Raw genomic sequence first — 13,857 nt, forward strand, 5'->3', positions numbered from 1 at the left:
GGATCTGAACCCAGGAGACTAATGAAAAACTTATAATGGCTGTACCAGCCAGTACATCCCTACTCCCCACTATCCTACCCCAGCTCCTTTCCAGAAAAAAATCAGAAACAACTTTGCTAAGGAAATGGTACCCATCACATGGGAGAGCCAAGACCTCTAACTTGGGTACTGGTATCTGAGCCCTGTCAATGGAGGCCTGCTGACTAAGTGCCAGCTCTCCACCTGCTCTGGAAAGGGAGCCCTGCCAATCAACATGTCCCGTCCTACTTTTCACAACATACCCCATCCTACTTTCAGGCCTAGTGGGACAAAAACCTATTTACACAACTGCAGCAGAAACCTACACCAGATTTCTGTTCTGCATTCTTTTTTTTCCCTTTTTTTTGAGACAGAGTTTCACTCTTGTTGCTCAGGTCGGAGAAATCTCGGCTCACCGCAACTTCCACCTCCCGGGTTCAAGCGATTCTCCTGCCTCAGCCTCCCTAGTAGCTGGGATTACAGGCACACACCACCATGCCCAGCTAATTTTGTATTTTAGAGACGGGGTTTCTCCATGTTGGTCAGGCTGGTCTTTAACTCCTGACCTCAGGTGATCCGCCTGCCCCAGCCTCCCAAAGTGCTGGGATTACAGGCATGAGCCACCGTGCCCAGCCTGTCCTGCATTCTTAAATATGAACAAACAAGTAGACAAGGCATCACAAGAAAACTGGCACAATCAGAGAAAAATGAGAGAAAAGGAACAGAAAAACTGAAGGAAACGATCACTCAAGAACAGAAGATCACCTTTAAAAAATTTCTAATTAAAATTCTCAAAAAGATTTGGGAGTTTTTGTAGCTATAACCCTTGCCAAAGGAACAAGTATTGAGGATCTCTTCCAATCATATTAGAGAGCTGGGCACAGTAGCTCATGCCCGTAATCCTAGCACTCTGGGAGGCCAAGGTGGGAGAACTGCTTGAGCCGAAGAGTTTAAAACCTGCCTGGGCAACATAGGGAGACCTCATCTGTATTTTTTTTTTTAAGTCGTATTAGAGGAAAGAAATTTTCAGCAATTTAAGGACTCCAAAAGTTACTTCCTACCAATCCATTCTTGGGAAATTATTTGATGGATTCCACCAAAACAAGGGGAAAAAAGGAGGAAACATGAAGTTAGGAGAACAGTGGATCAACCCAGGGGAAACCTCAGGGTGGGGGGATCAACTTAGGTTTAGGGTAAATCAACTAGTCCAAACTGTAGCAGGAAACTAGCATGGGAATCTCATGGGCAAACAAATATGGTGAAGGTACATTGCTCTCTTGTCAAGAAAGGCCACCAAAAGCTTTAGGAAAACACACACACAATAACAAAACAAGAATATATTTCACTGATTCTAAGATACACTTCTGCACATTTTAATAATTCTGAGATTTGTCTCTAAATTCCTGGGGATTACAGTTTAATTGGTAGCATGCTTTTCTTTGCGGAACATAATAATACTGCTTATAGTCAGTAACATTTCAGATGCAATGAAATACAGTACTACTAATAATGCTGGGATGGGCTTATTGAAGACTTACTCTCTGTGCCAGAAATTGTTCTAAGCCCTTTACATGGATTAAGTCATTTATCCGCCCAACAACCCTTAGAAACATTCCTCTCTGAGTGCACCAGAGCTTGTGAAATTCATCGGGATGAAAAGAAATGCAATCTTAGAATATGAATAGCTAGGAACAATATTTACAGTGTGTGTGAAAATAGCATAAAAGGTGTTACTGGTTCTGAATATTTAGAATCAACCTATGGATAAAGCAGAAAAGGCTTAGTTACAGAGAGTAAAAATATTAACAAACTTGTGATGATAAGAAGATTGTGAGAAGCAGGAGCAGGGAGGAGAGAACAGTGGAAAGAACTGGGACACTGATACCCCTAATATCCTCATCCTTAGGTGGAGAAAATATATTTATTTCCTCTTTCATTATTTTAACTTCTTCTATTGCTTACTTATGTTTTTTAATAACCCAACAATCAAATTGGAAAGTTAACGAAAATCAGTTAAATCCTCATCTTTCATTACAAAGAGTCTACAGATATTTTATTCAGTTAATAAATCAAGAAACAGAGGTATATGCATTTGTTCAGATTTTTGGAGGAATCGAAAACAAGTTTCCTTTGAAGAGCTGGCATTGGGATGAAAACTAAGGTGGGACATTGTTACTATTCAGGAATATTATTTTATTGATTGCCATATATATGTATTACCATGATAAAAATAAAGAAAATTGAAAAAGGCAATGAAAATGATTTCTTTGGGTCTAAGAAAGCAATCCTATCGATTTTAAGGCAGTACTAAAAAAGCAGACTGATATGTGTATCATAACAGTCAATAAGCCAACTAAGGTGCATCAATCATTATATAAGATTTACTTGATTATAAATCTGATCACTGTTCTTACCTAAAGTAAAGCTTAAAATAGCCTTGAAGCCATAAAGCATATTTTTTCATTTTTGCCATGCTCTAAAAATACTTCTGGGCCAGGTGCGGTGGCTCATGCCTGTAATCCCAGCACTTTGGGGGGCCAAAGCGGGTGGATCACTTGAGGTCAGGAGTTCGAGACCAGACTGGCCAACATGGTGAAACCCCGTCTCCACTAAAAAGACAAAAATTAGTCAGACATTGTGGCGCACGCCTGTAATTCCAGCTACTTAGCACGCTGAGGTGTGAGAATTGCTTGAACCTGGGAGGCGGGGGTTGCAGTGAGTCGAGATCACGCCACTGCATTCCAGTCTGGGCGACACAGTGAGACGGTCTCAAAAAAATAATAATAATAAAATAAAAATACTTCTGGTTCCAATATACTCTTTTGGGGATACAAGCCATTAGTTACATAAATATGATCTATATTGAAAGAGAAGCTCTTGCTGGACCTAAAATGAAGTGGATAACCTGCATTCTGCCCACTCCTGCTAAGACCCAAGATGGTCAGGCAGCTCTACCTGTGGGGAGAAGGGGGCTGCTGCTTTGCTAATGAAAACAGACACGGGAATAACGTTTGCATTCATGGGATGCTGGAGCTAAGGCCTCACTGCCCTGACACTGACTTGTTTGCCCTGAGGTTGTACATTATTTCATCTTTTCAGACCTCAAGGAATGGATACCAAGCTAGAAAGGTCAACACCTCTTCAGTTCTGAAGTGGTTCCTGGCATCCTCACAGTCTTAGTCAAATCCAATTCATTGAAAGGAAATTATATTCTGACGTTTATAGCTATTTGCTGGTTTGCTGCATTTGGGTATACTTCGCATATTTGGAAGTCTCAATCACACATAGGCAAACTTTAAATACATCTCAATAACATAGTTTTTATTTCATTGGTATAATATGAAAATGCCCTTGAAGAAATAAAAAGCCAATTGGGAAGATTTTGTGTGTGTGTGTGTGTGTGTGTGTGTGTGTGTGTGAAATACCAATATAAATGATACTAAAATAGGATTTGCAAGCATTTTAAAAAGCTACTGAAACATAATTTCTCAGAAAATTATGCATTTGTGCAACACAGAGCAATTTGCTTTTCTACTTTTGCCTTTCAGATACTAGTAAACACATATACATTTAGTTCTTAAAGAAGGTCACTAGTCCACAAAAATAAGCAATATTACAATTTTAATACAGCTAGGCTTGTTATTTTTAGCTGAGTAGAAAGTGTTTCAAATAAATTATGACATGGGATGGGTTAGCCTCTACACTTTTAATTTCTACCTAAGAAAGACTTGCCTCTCATTTATCACAGTGGCTTAATTGTTCATTTAACCACTGTTATTCATACATCATCCTTGATGAATGTGTTATCTAAAGGCAACCAATTTAGTCTTACAAAATCATTTACAATTTGATTAACAGCATCTCGGTTCTGGAAATATTTAAAAGTTTTGTTTTGTTTTGTTTTCAAACTAGGGATGTTTGAGATGTCTTTCTTTCATTAGAATGTAGGCAGCATGAGAACAGGAACCATGTTTTTTCTCTGTTTGTTGCTGTATCCAAAGTACCTAACCTGAACTTGGCACTTTGTGGGCTTCCAATGGGTATTTGTTGGATGAATGGATGATCATTATATGCTTCGGAACTCTTCAAACTGCTTTATCCTACATATAGAGGATTTAACACTATGACTTCACTGCAGATCTTTGTGCCCTGAAGACCTTTTGGTATTACTTAAAATAGTGTTGTGCCTTTGGACAGGGAATATGTGGGTGACAACAGAGACTCTAAGAGGCAAAACACTCACAGATCACCAAGTTCTGTATTTTTAACTCCTAAAACACCTACCTGTCTCCTGCTCTCCAATGCCTTCACTGTTATCTCATGTGAGTACTTACTGCCATTTCCCACCTGGATTACTGTCACCCTATAAAACAGCCCTCCTGTCCCAGCCCCTACTTCCCCAATACTAAGATAACGAACTGTGTCCCCCTGAGTTCCACGGAGGACACAGTGACATCATATGCAGAGCCTTTCACAGGTGGCTTTCCAGCCCATCTTTCCAGCAGCAACTCTCCCGGCTCCACTGAGATATATTCTCAAGCTACAGTCAACTCCTTGCTGCTCTACCATCTTTGCTCACATTATTCCTTCTACCTGAAATACCCTTCCATGTATTCCCTGAGGCTGAGTTAACTACTCTTCATGTATCTTCAGCTATATTTTATACACCTCCTTCTTATACACTTGAAGTTGTTGGTTTGTCTGCCTCCTTTATAAACAATGATATCCTCGAGGCAGGAAATTTAATATTCTTCTTTTTATCTCCACCAGTCTTTGATCCTGAAAACAGGTTTGATAAACTGAAGTGCAAGTGACTTGTGCAGATACTTAATAGAAAAAAGACTAAGGGACATGTCTCTCTGCTCCTGAAACAGTCAATCCTTCTGTTAAACTCTAGGTCCTTTTTGATTCTCATTTTAAAAATAAATGACCTCTTTAGGATATAACCTAGCGGTCTCGACTTTGGATAAGTGATCAGCATGATGTGACACCAAAGGAGAGGAAGGGGAAGCAGTCAGCACTTTAGACTACTCCCGTAGCAACGCAGGCAAAGGCAAGGGCAGGGAGCACGGTGCAGGTCACCAACCCTGTCCCTCTCAGTTCACAAGGAGGGGGCCAGGTTCCCTCTCACCCGGCATAACTTCAAACCATCTACCTTCTTTGTGTGTCATTTCCATCAGTAAAATAAAGGAAACCACCTCTCACTTTGTGGAACTCAGGCAATGTTGATCCTGGAATAAAAGTACTGCATAGATAATAGACATTTTTGTGTTTTCTATTTATTCCAACAGAAGAGCTTTAAAAAAACTTTCCCATGACAGCATCTCATCACAATCGTAAGGAGAAAACCCAAAGTGTTAAAATTTGTGAGGATAATTCTCAAATTCCTTGTCCATAAACAAATACACTAGAAGACAGTGGTAGTAACGTTTGCTTTCTAACAAAAATATTCCATATTCAGTAATAGCAATAATGTTACAATGCCTTCGTAAATATTCCACAATTTTATTTATGCTTCATGATCTATTTTTAAAAGTAATCACTTTTTTTTTTTTTTTTGAGACGGAGTCTCGCTCTGTCGCCCAGGCTGGAGTGCAGTGGCCGGATCTCAGCTCACTGCAAGCTCCGCCTCCCAGGTTCACGACATTCTCCTGCCTCAGCCTCACGAGTAGCTGGGACTACAGGCGCCCGCCACCTCGCCCGGCTAGTTTTTTGTATTTTTTAGTGGAGACGGGGTTTCACCGTGTTAGCCAGGATGGTCTCGATCTCCTGACCTCGTGATCCACCCGTCTCGGCCTCCCAAAGTGCTGGGATTACAGGCTTAAGCCACCGCGCCCGGCCAGTAATCACATTTTTAAACATTCAAAAAGTATATGGAATACCAGCTAGAGTATGTTTACCATGAACCAGAGGGCTTTGTATAGCTCAACTTAATCTATATATATATCAACCCTATAGGATTGCTTTATTATCTTTATCTTACAGATGAGAAAACTAAGCCACAGAAAGGTTAAGTAACTTGCTAAAGTAACCCAGAAAAGAAGGGAGCAGGGCTGGGATACGAATCCAGGTTGTCGTGTGAAAAAAAAAAAAAGTTCACCCCTGAAGCACTGTGCTAAGGTTGCCTCCTGTTAACATAAACTCATGTTCCCATCACTCAGAATTTTTTTTTTTTTTTTTTTAAGAGACTGGGTCTTGCTGTTGCTTAGGCTGGTGTGCAATGACACAATCATAGCTCACTGCAGCCTTGAACTCCTGGGCTCAAGTGATCCTCCCACCTTAGCCTCCCAGAGTACCCACCACTCAGATTTAATAAATGTTCATATTTCACTATATATGTTACATACATATTTTAAAAAATTATAGATACAGTTCAAGTTTCCCATGTACCTGTTTCCATCATCCCTTCCTCAAAGAAAACCACTACTGTATATCTGGAGTGTCTCCTTCCAGTCCATGTTTAAGTGTGTGTGTATGTGCAACACACACTACATCGTAATGTTCATGTGCTTTAAACAGGTATGGTGTTATTCTAATATATAACAATATTCTGCAACTTTGTCTTCCAAGATTTATCTACATTAATAAGTGTACATCTGGCTGATTCGTCTAGTCCACTGAAAAATATATCACAATGTATTTATCTATTTCTCTACTGATAGACACTAAGGTTGTTAACTGATTTTTTTTTCTCCTGTTATCAAGAAGTCGCACTGTAGACCCCATACATATCTCCTTTTATATACTATGAGAAAGTCTAAGGCATTTAAAAATTGAATTCCAAGGTTGTATGATACGCACACTTTAAATTTTATTAGATATTGTAAATTGCTCTCCAAAGTAGTTGTACCAATTTGTATTTCCACCAGCATGTCCCCATTTTCTCATACCTTCAATAACACTTGGGATAGTTAAGTGGTTTTTGTTTTGTTTGTTTTTTTTTTTTGCCTTTCTGATGGGAGTAAGATAGTACCTTGTTGTTTTAATTTGCATCCCCGAGCTCCCCCAGTCTGATGTGGATGTATTTGACTGGCAAAGCCTAAGGTCACAGGACTGCCCTTGCTGAAATGTAAACCTGGAAAGCAAGTTTCTGGCATCTCCTATGGGGAGGTACAGATGCACAAAGGAGGGAATTCTCTCACATAGACAGGAAGAGTGCTCAACAGACAGGAAGAGTGCTCAATGTTACTGGGTGGCCAGATGAAATGACAATGTAGCCTGTAATCCTGAATTTCCTAGATCACTGCTTCTTAAGCTCTAATGCATATACAAAGTCACCTGGAGATCTTTTTAAACACAGATGATGGTTTTGTGGGTCTGGGATGGAGCCTGAGATTCTGCATTTCTTTTTTTTTTTTTTTTGGAGAGATTCATTCAATAAACATGTAACATGCACCTGCCAATGCCAGAGAATACTATATGTGCTGCTTCAGTGACAGCTATGTCCCATGCCACTGAATCCTTCCCTCCACCCTTCATAGGAAGCATAGAAGCTCATTCCACAGAACTAGTGGGTGCTGAACAGAAGCTGTCATCTTTGGTTATAGATTCGTTTTTTGTTTGTTAGTTAGCTTTTTCAGGGCTATCACTGTTTCTCCTCCCTTTAGTTGAAATAAGAGCTGTTCTTTGGACTATGCCACTCGATCTGATCTTCTAAAAGATTAGAGGGCTGAGTTGTCACTTGCCTATTACAGTCCTTTGTCCTCTAGATCTCACGTGTGGATGGTGAGTAAGATCTGAAAGCGTCCTGAGACATGGCTTAGGTCTTCAGAGATGTCTAGGTTCCCCTGAGCTGCTGAATCATTCAGCAGGTGAGAACAAATCACTCTTACTGCCATTCATATTCTGCTCTCTCTGCTTTCTCTTGGTCCCCTGGCCACTTGGAGAGTGGAGCCTGACCACCCGGAGCTTAGAGTCTGATGTGTTTATTTTATTTTTTTCTCAGATCTCTCAGAGATGAATAGAATCAGATGTATTTGAGTTGATTCCCTACTCTGGCCTTGAGACCTTAGTTAAGTCATTTCACTTCTCTGAAACTCAGTTCCTTCATTTGTAAAGTAATGATAATGTCTGCCTGTCAGGGTTATTGTGAGGACCAAATGCAAAAATGTAGGCAAAGCACTAAAGAGAGTACCTGACATACGATAAACATTCAATAAATGGATAATAGCCACCTTTATTATTTTTATTTTCATCACCATCATTAGATCGTGCTCAATACTCTGTGAGAAGTACATTCTAGTTTCATGTAGTTACACCCATGTGTCTACTAAAATATGATCCGTGGACCAGCATCACCACCAGCACTACCTGGGAGCACATTAGAAACGCAGAGTTTCAGGAGGCCACGAGGAAAGACCAAAAATGCCGCGTCTGCCCGGCCTCCCCCAAGTCCTCAGTGCCCAGGGCCAGCTCGGGGAGCAGGAGCGGAGATTAACAGGAAAGTCTGGAACCTTATTTCCCTCACTCATCCAGGAAGCAAACCTTGGAAGTGATCTTTGGGGGGAATCTTCCCCACATGTAGGAAATCGTACACTAAAAGGGAGGGGAAGGAACACTGAACCCTGCTCACAGGCCTGATACCTTTCAACTCTAGTTATCCCATTTATCCTCTGCCACAATCCTGTTAGGAACTGGCGAGCTGAGATCTCAGAGAACGTGCAGCCACCCAAGAACACCACCAAGGTGAGGTGAAGGGACTCACTGGAAGCCTTGTTTCCTTGGTCACGTCTGAAATCAGACCAGACTCAACTCTTCCCTGACAGTATCAGGCTTAGGAAAGGAAAGGTGTGGCAGTTACACTGTCACATTTTTTGCTCATTACTTGAGTAGTAAAGAGTTGGGATAGCACAACAGGTGACTGTAGTCAATAATAACTTAATTGTACATTTTTAAATGACTAGAGGAGTCGGATGGTCTGTAACAAAGGCTAAATGCTTGAGGGGCTGAATACCCCCTTCTCCGTGATGTGATTATTACACATTGCATGCCTGTATCAAAACATCTCATGTACCCCATAAATATATACACCTACTATGTACGCACAGAAATTAGAAGACATGGGATTTCACCATGTTGGCCAGGCTGGTCTCGAACTCCTGACCTCAGGTGATCTGCCCGCCTTGGCCTCCCAAAGTGTTGGGATTACAGGCGTGAGCCACTGTGCCCAGTTAGTCTTGTTTCTTCTTTTAAGAACAGGCATATATTTCTCACGGAATAAAGAAATACATAAAGTATGTGTCCATGTATATATATACATGTGTATGTATACACAAGCACACATATTTATACACATTTCCACACTTAGAACACTTTTCCAATATTCGCTGCCTTTAAATAAAACACGTAACAACTCTTCCTATCTGCCCACATAAAAAAAAACTAAATGCTCAAAAGAAAACAAAACAAACCTCCCATAAACAGTAGTAGGAATCTCTGGTTTACTGCCCCTCTCAAGAATAATACCTAGAATGTTCTTGGAAGAATACTTCCACCCCTCGCCCACACTCAGCTATGCAGTTTGTGTAGGCTTGGTCTTAATACCATTTCCAGGGTGGGGGCCTGATCCCCCTGTGAGTCGTTTAGCGGTGACTGGGAATGCTGTGACACAGGTTCTGTCTACTGCTGGACAAGAAACCAGCAGCACAACCATCTTGGATCCATGCAGGGATCAGGTATAATGGGTGAATCTAATATGGAGGAAGGCAAGGTGGCAAATGGCAAGAGGGAAATTTGATACTGTCTGAGCCCGGGTGAAAGTTGGTTTGAAAATCTGTCCTTGGGCTATAAGGCAGTTAATTCTCTCCTTTAACTGATCTTAACTCAGATTTTCTGCTTCTGACAAGAGAAACCATTATCTATTGTGTCAACACAGACCAAATAACTGGCAGTAATATATACCTTAATCAATTTTTAAAAGCTCACTGAACTCAATTTTACATGAGTAATTTTTCAAAAAGCATATTAAATGATTTAGACTACATTTCTCTTTCTGAATGCATTTTTTGTATAAAATCACCATGAATTTATACAAATAAATACTCAAACAGTAAAAATTAGAAGAAAAAAATAAAGAGATCAATAAAAACAGAACTGAAAATAAAGAGACCCAATAATAAACAAAAATGTGGTATATGAATCAATTCAGTGAAGAATGAGAATTATTCAACAAATGAAGCTGAGACATCTATCTGCAAAAATAGTAACATGAGGTTCTACCCCAAAACGTATTCTAATTGTAAAGTCAAATGTTAAAAAAAGAAAGGAAGAGGAGAGGAGAGGGAAAGAAAACCATAAAAGAACAAGAGGGAAACACAGAGAAATATTTATGTGATCCCAATGTATGGAAAGGACTTCCTAAGCAAAATACCAAAGACAGAAAAGATTGATTGACTGATAGATGCTGAAATAATCGCCTTCATAAAAATTAAGAAAATTCATACCTCAAAAAAGGTCATCAACAAAATTAAAAGCTAATGGTAAAATGGAAAATGCAGTTCCAATACACATGAGAGACTGAGTTACTTGGGAAATGTATTTCCAATATACATGACAGATTATGAGTTACTATTTTTAATATATGCAGAATCCATATGAAGCTATCAGAAAAAGATAAATATATATTTTTTAAAAGAAAAAATATATATACATACAAATTTGATATGCAAAAATTGATTGCTTATACCACAGAACTTCTGGGAAAAGAGTTGATTAATAAAAGGGATCCTTGCACAAAATCATAAAAGAAGCTATGTGTATGTGAGTATATTGAAGAAATATAATATACACATAAAACCCTAACTCATGATGCAATCAAGATTTAAATGTCATTATGACAAATGCCCCAAATTTACATAAAACCTCAAAAATTAATGGAATCCAAGCTACTAGTAGGTAGTCAATAATTCTTCTAATAATAGATGCCCTCTTTACTCATTGTTTGCTAAGATTTGGATTGAGCAGTATGGCAGGATTGACATGAAAATTAATGATTTTATCTATACCTTGATTAACATTTTATAATTTTATGAGTTCACCTCTGAACAGAAGTAGGGATGATTTTCCACTATGGGAATCAAATTTAAATGGCAACAGTAAAACCAAACAAAATGGAACAATTTCTCTTTGTTTCTGGCTGACTCAATAGTGATTTGTCAAATTATTTATTTTAAAAATGTTATCTAAAGATATGCAGTATTTCTGCAATGATCTGATAAAGACCCAGTACAGAGCAACCATTTTAAAAGAGCCTGACTTAGCTTTCAGAACCTGTCTTCTTTGCTTAGTCCCAAGTACGCTTTACATATTAACGATGTAAGGTCCATTTGTAACAAAGTCATTCACATGAATCTGGGTATGCTAGATTCTAAATTTTTAAAAATCTATGTTAGAAAGAAGATTACCTACTATAAATAAACACGCAAACACAAATACATAAATAAAACTTTAGAACACAGAATCTAATTAGGTACTAGAGTAAAAAGTAAATTTTATGTTAACTTTATACAGTTCACTCAAAAGAAAAATGTGAGTCTGAGTTTTATTTGTCCCACTGCTGTTTCCAGTTCAAATAGTATTTCTTCAAAGTTAATGACATCTTAGCAATAGGATATCCTTCCTCAGAACAATGGATCAAAACATGAGGACCATCCTTGGAAAATCGTCATAACTAGTCTTCATACTGTTTTTCTTAAAGGTTCACCTCCAAGCCAAACTAATCCTCCTCTGAGAGTAAAGCCAAATCACAATTTATGACTGTACATATTACATGCTCTCCTTGGGCATGCCTGCTTTTTATAGCTAATATAAGAAGTGCAATTTCCATGAGGGAAGAAAAAAACCTAAGAGAATGTAATATACGCAATAATAAATGGATTAGTATTTTTTTCAAATAGGCTGAATTTCTTTCCCAAAATAATGAGACAGTAATATATTCATATATGGTTTAGCAAAGCGCCTCAGGGCCTCATTTACTATCCATGAGGCAGATGCAGAAAAGTCTTGCATCTTGCTTTGCAGGAATGAGTTACTGAAAAGGTGTGCAACACAACTAATACTCTCACCAAACTGGGTACACTGGATCACTTGGCAAAATACATTTCTGAATTCCACCCTATTAAAATAATAATTTTTAAAAAGGCAGGAGAGTTCAAACAAATAAATAAACTAGAACCAGGTTCATAACAATTTAAGTGAAAAGGTACTACTTATATCCTACATATATTAAGAATCAGATTTCCTGGAACAAAGACTTTCACCAGCCTAATAAGGATAACATTTTCTCTCATGATGAGATTAGCCAAGGACCACACTGCTATTCAATGATCAAAGTATAATTCATTAAAATATTTTTTAAAAGAAAGAAAAGGACTTATCCATGGGATGGGAGAAAATATTTGCAAATTATACACCTGATAAGGATCTCATATTCGGAATACATAAAGAACTCCAAAAACTCACCAATAGGAAGGCAATTTTAAAATAGGCAAAAGATTTGAGTAGATATTTCTCAAAAGAAAATATACAAATGGCCAACAAGCACATGAAAAAAAATTTCAATACCATTAGTCATTAGGGTAATGCAAATCAAAACCCCAATAAGATACTACTTCACACACCCAATAGGATATTTATTATTTTTTTAAACATGAAAAATAACAAGTGTTGGTGACAATGTGGAGCAATAAGAACCTTTATAGATTACTAGTGAGGCTGTACAATGATGGAGCTGCTTGGGAAAACACTTTGGCAGCTCCTCAAAAAGTTAAATATAAAGTTACCACAGGACCCAGCAATTCCACTCCTAGGTAGTTACCCAAGCAAGATAAATATACACACTCACACAAAAACCTGTTCACAAATGTTCACAGCAGCATTATTCATAACAGCCAAAGTATGAACACAACCCAAATGTCCATCAACTGATGAAAGGAAAAATAAAATATGGTATAGTCATACAATAAAATATTATTTGGCAATAAAAAGGAAAGAAATGCTACAACATGGATTAACCTTGAAAACATTAGGCTAAGCGTAAGAGGGCGGTCACAAAAGACCACATAATACATGATTCCATGTATATGAAACATATAGAAGAGGAAAATCCATAGACAGAAAGTAGATTAGTGGTTGCCAGGAACTAGGAGGAGGGAAAAAGTGACTGTTAAAGGGTATGGGGTTTCTTTTTGGGGTGATGAAAATATTCTGAAATTAGATAATGGTGACGGTTGTAACAATGCTATGAATACGCCAAAACCCATTGAACTGTACACTTTAAAAGAGTGAATTTTATGATATGTGAATGGTATCTCAATAAAACTATTATTTAAAAAAGAGAAAAGTGAATAAACTGAAAAGCATGATCTTCAATCAGGAGAGAAATATTTTCAGTGAATATCTTCTTAATAACACCACGACTATGTCTTCACAAAAATCATAAACCGAAGGTCTTCTTTGGGAATCCTAAGGTTGATACTAAAACTGGAAAAAAAGTTTGTAAAGCAACTTAATCCAAGGAAGTTTCAGGATAAAGGCACAGGTGCCTCAGGCTTCTAGGAAGCATTTCCCAAAATACACGACGTTTTTGAGAAGGGCTGAAATAAACTAAAACATGCCACAGATTTCTGCACATTTGTTTGTCCTTGTCCACGTTTCTATTCTAACCTACTAGATTTGAGTCACGAAGCCAAAAGCATGAGACCCAACCCCTTTATATACTAATGGCCCAGATTAAATAAATATTGAATGTCAGAATTAAAGAATATTAGAACGTTAGAATTACAGGTGCGGGGGCCTCGTACAATTATTTCACTCTCCTCTCAATCCATTCCAGTTAGGCTC

At 38.3% G+C, this 13,857-nt stretch overlaps 1 protein-coding gene across 6 annotated transcripts in view; it reads right to left on the reverse strand.

Moving 5' to 3' along the window:
• KIAA1958 (KIAA1958 ortholog) overlaps positions 1 to 13,857 on the reverse strand; it is a 173,651-nt gene that overhangs the window by 73,030 nt on the left and 86,764 nt on the right. The gene's annotated exons all lie outside the window — the stretch shown is intronic.

The sequence above is a fragment of the Theropithecus gelada genome, chromosome 15, assembly GCF_003255815.1.
Source record: "Theropithecus gelada isolate Dixy chromosome 15, Tgel_1.0, whole genome shotgun sequence".
Taxonomy (NCBI): Eukaryota; Metazoa; Chordata; class Mammalia; order Primates; family Cercopithecidae; genus Theropithecus; species Theropithecus gelada.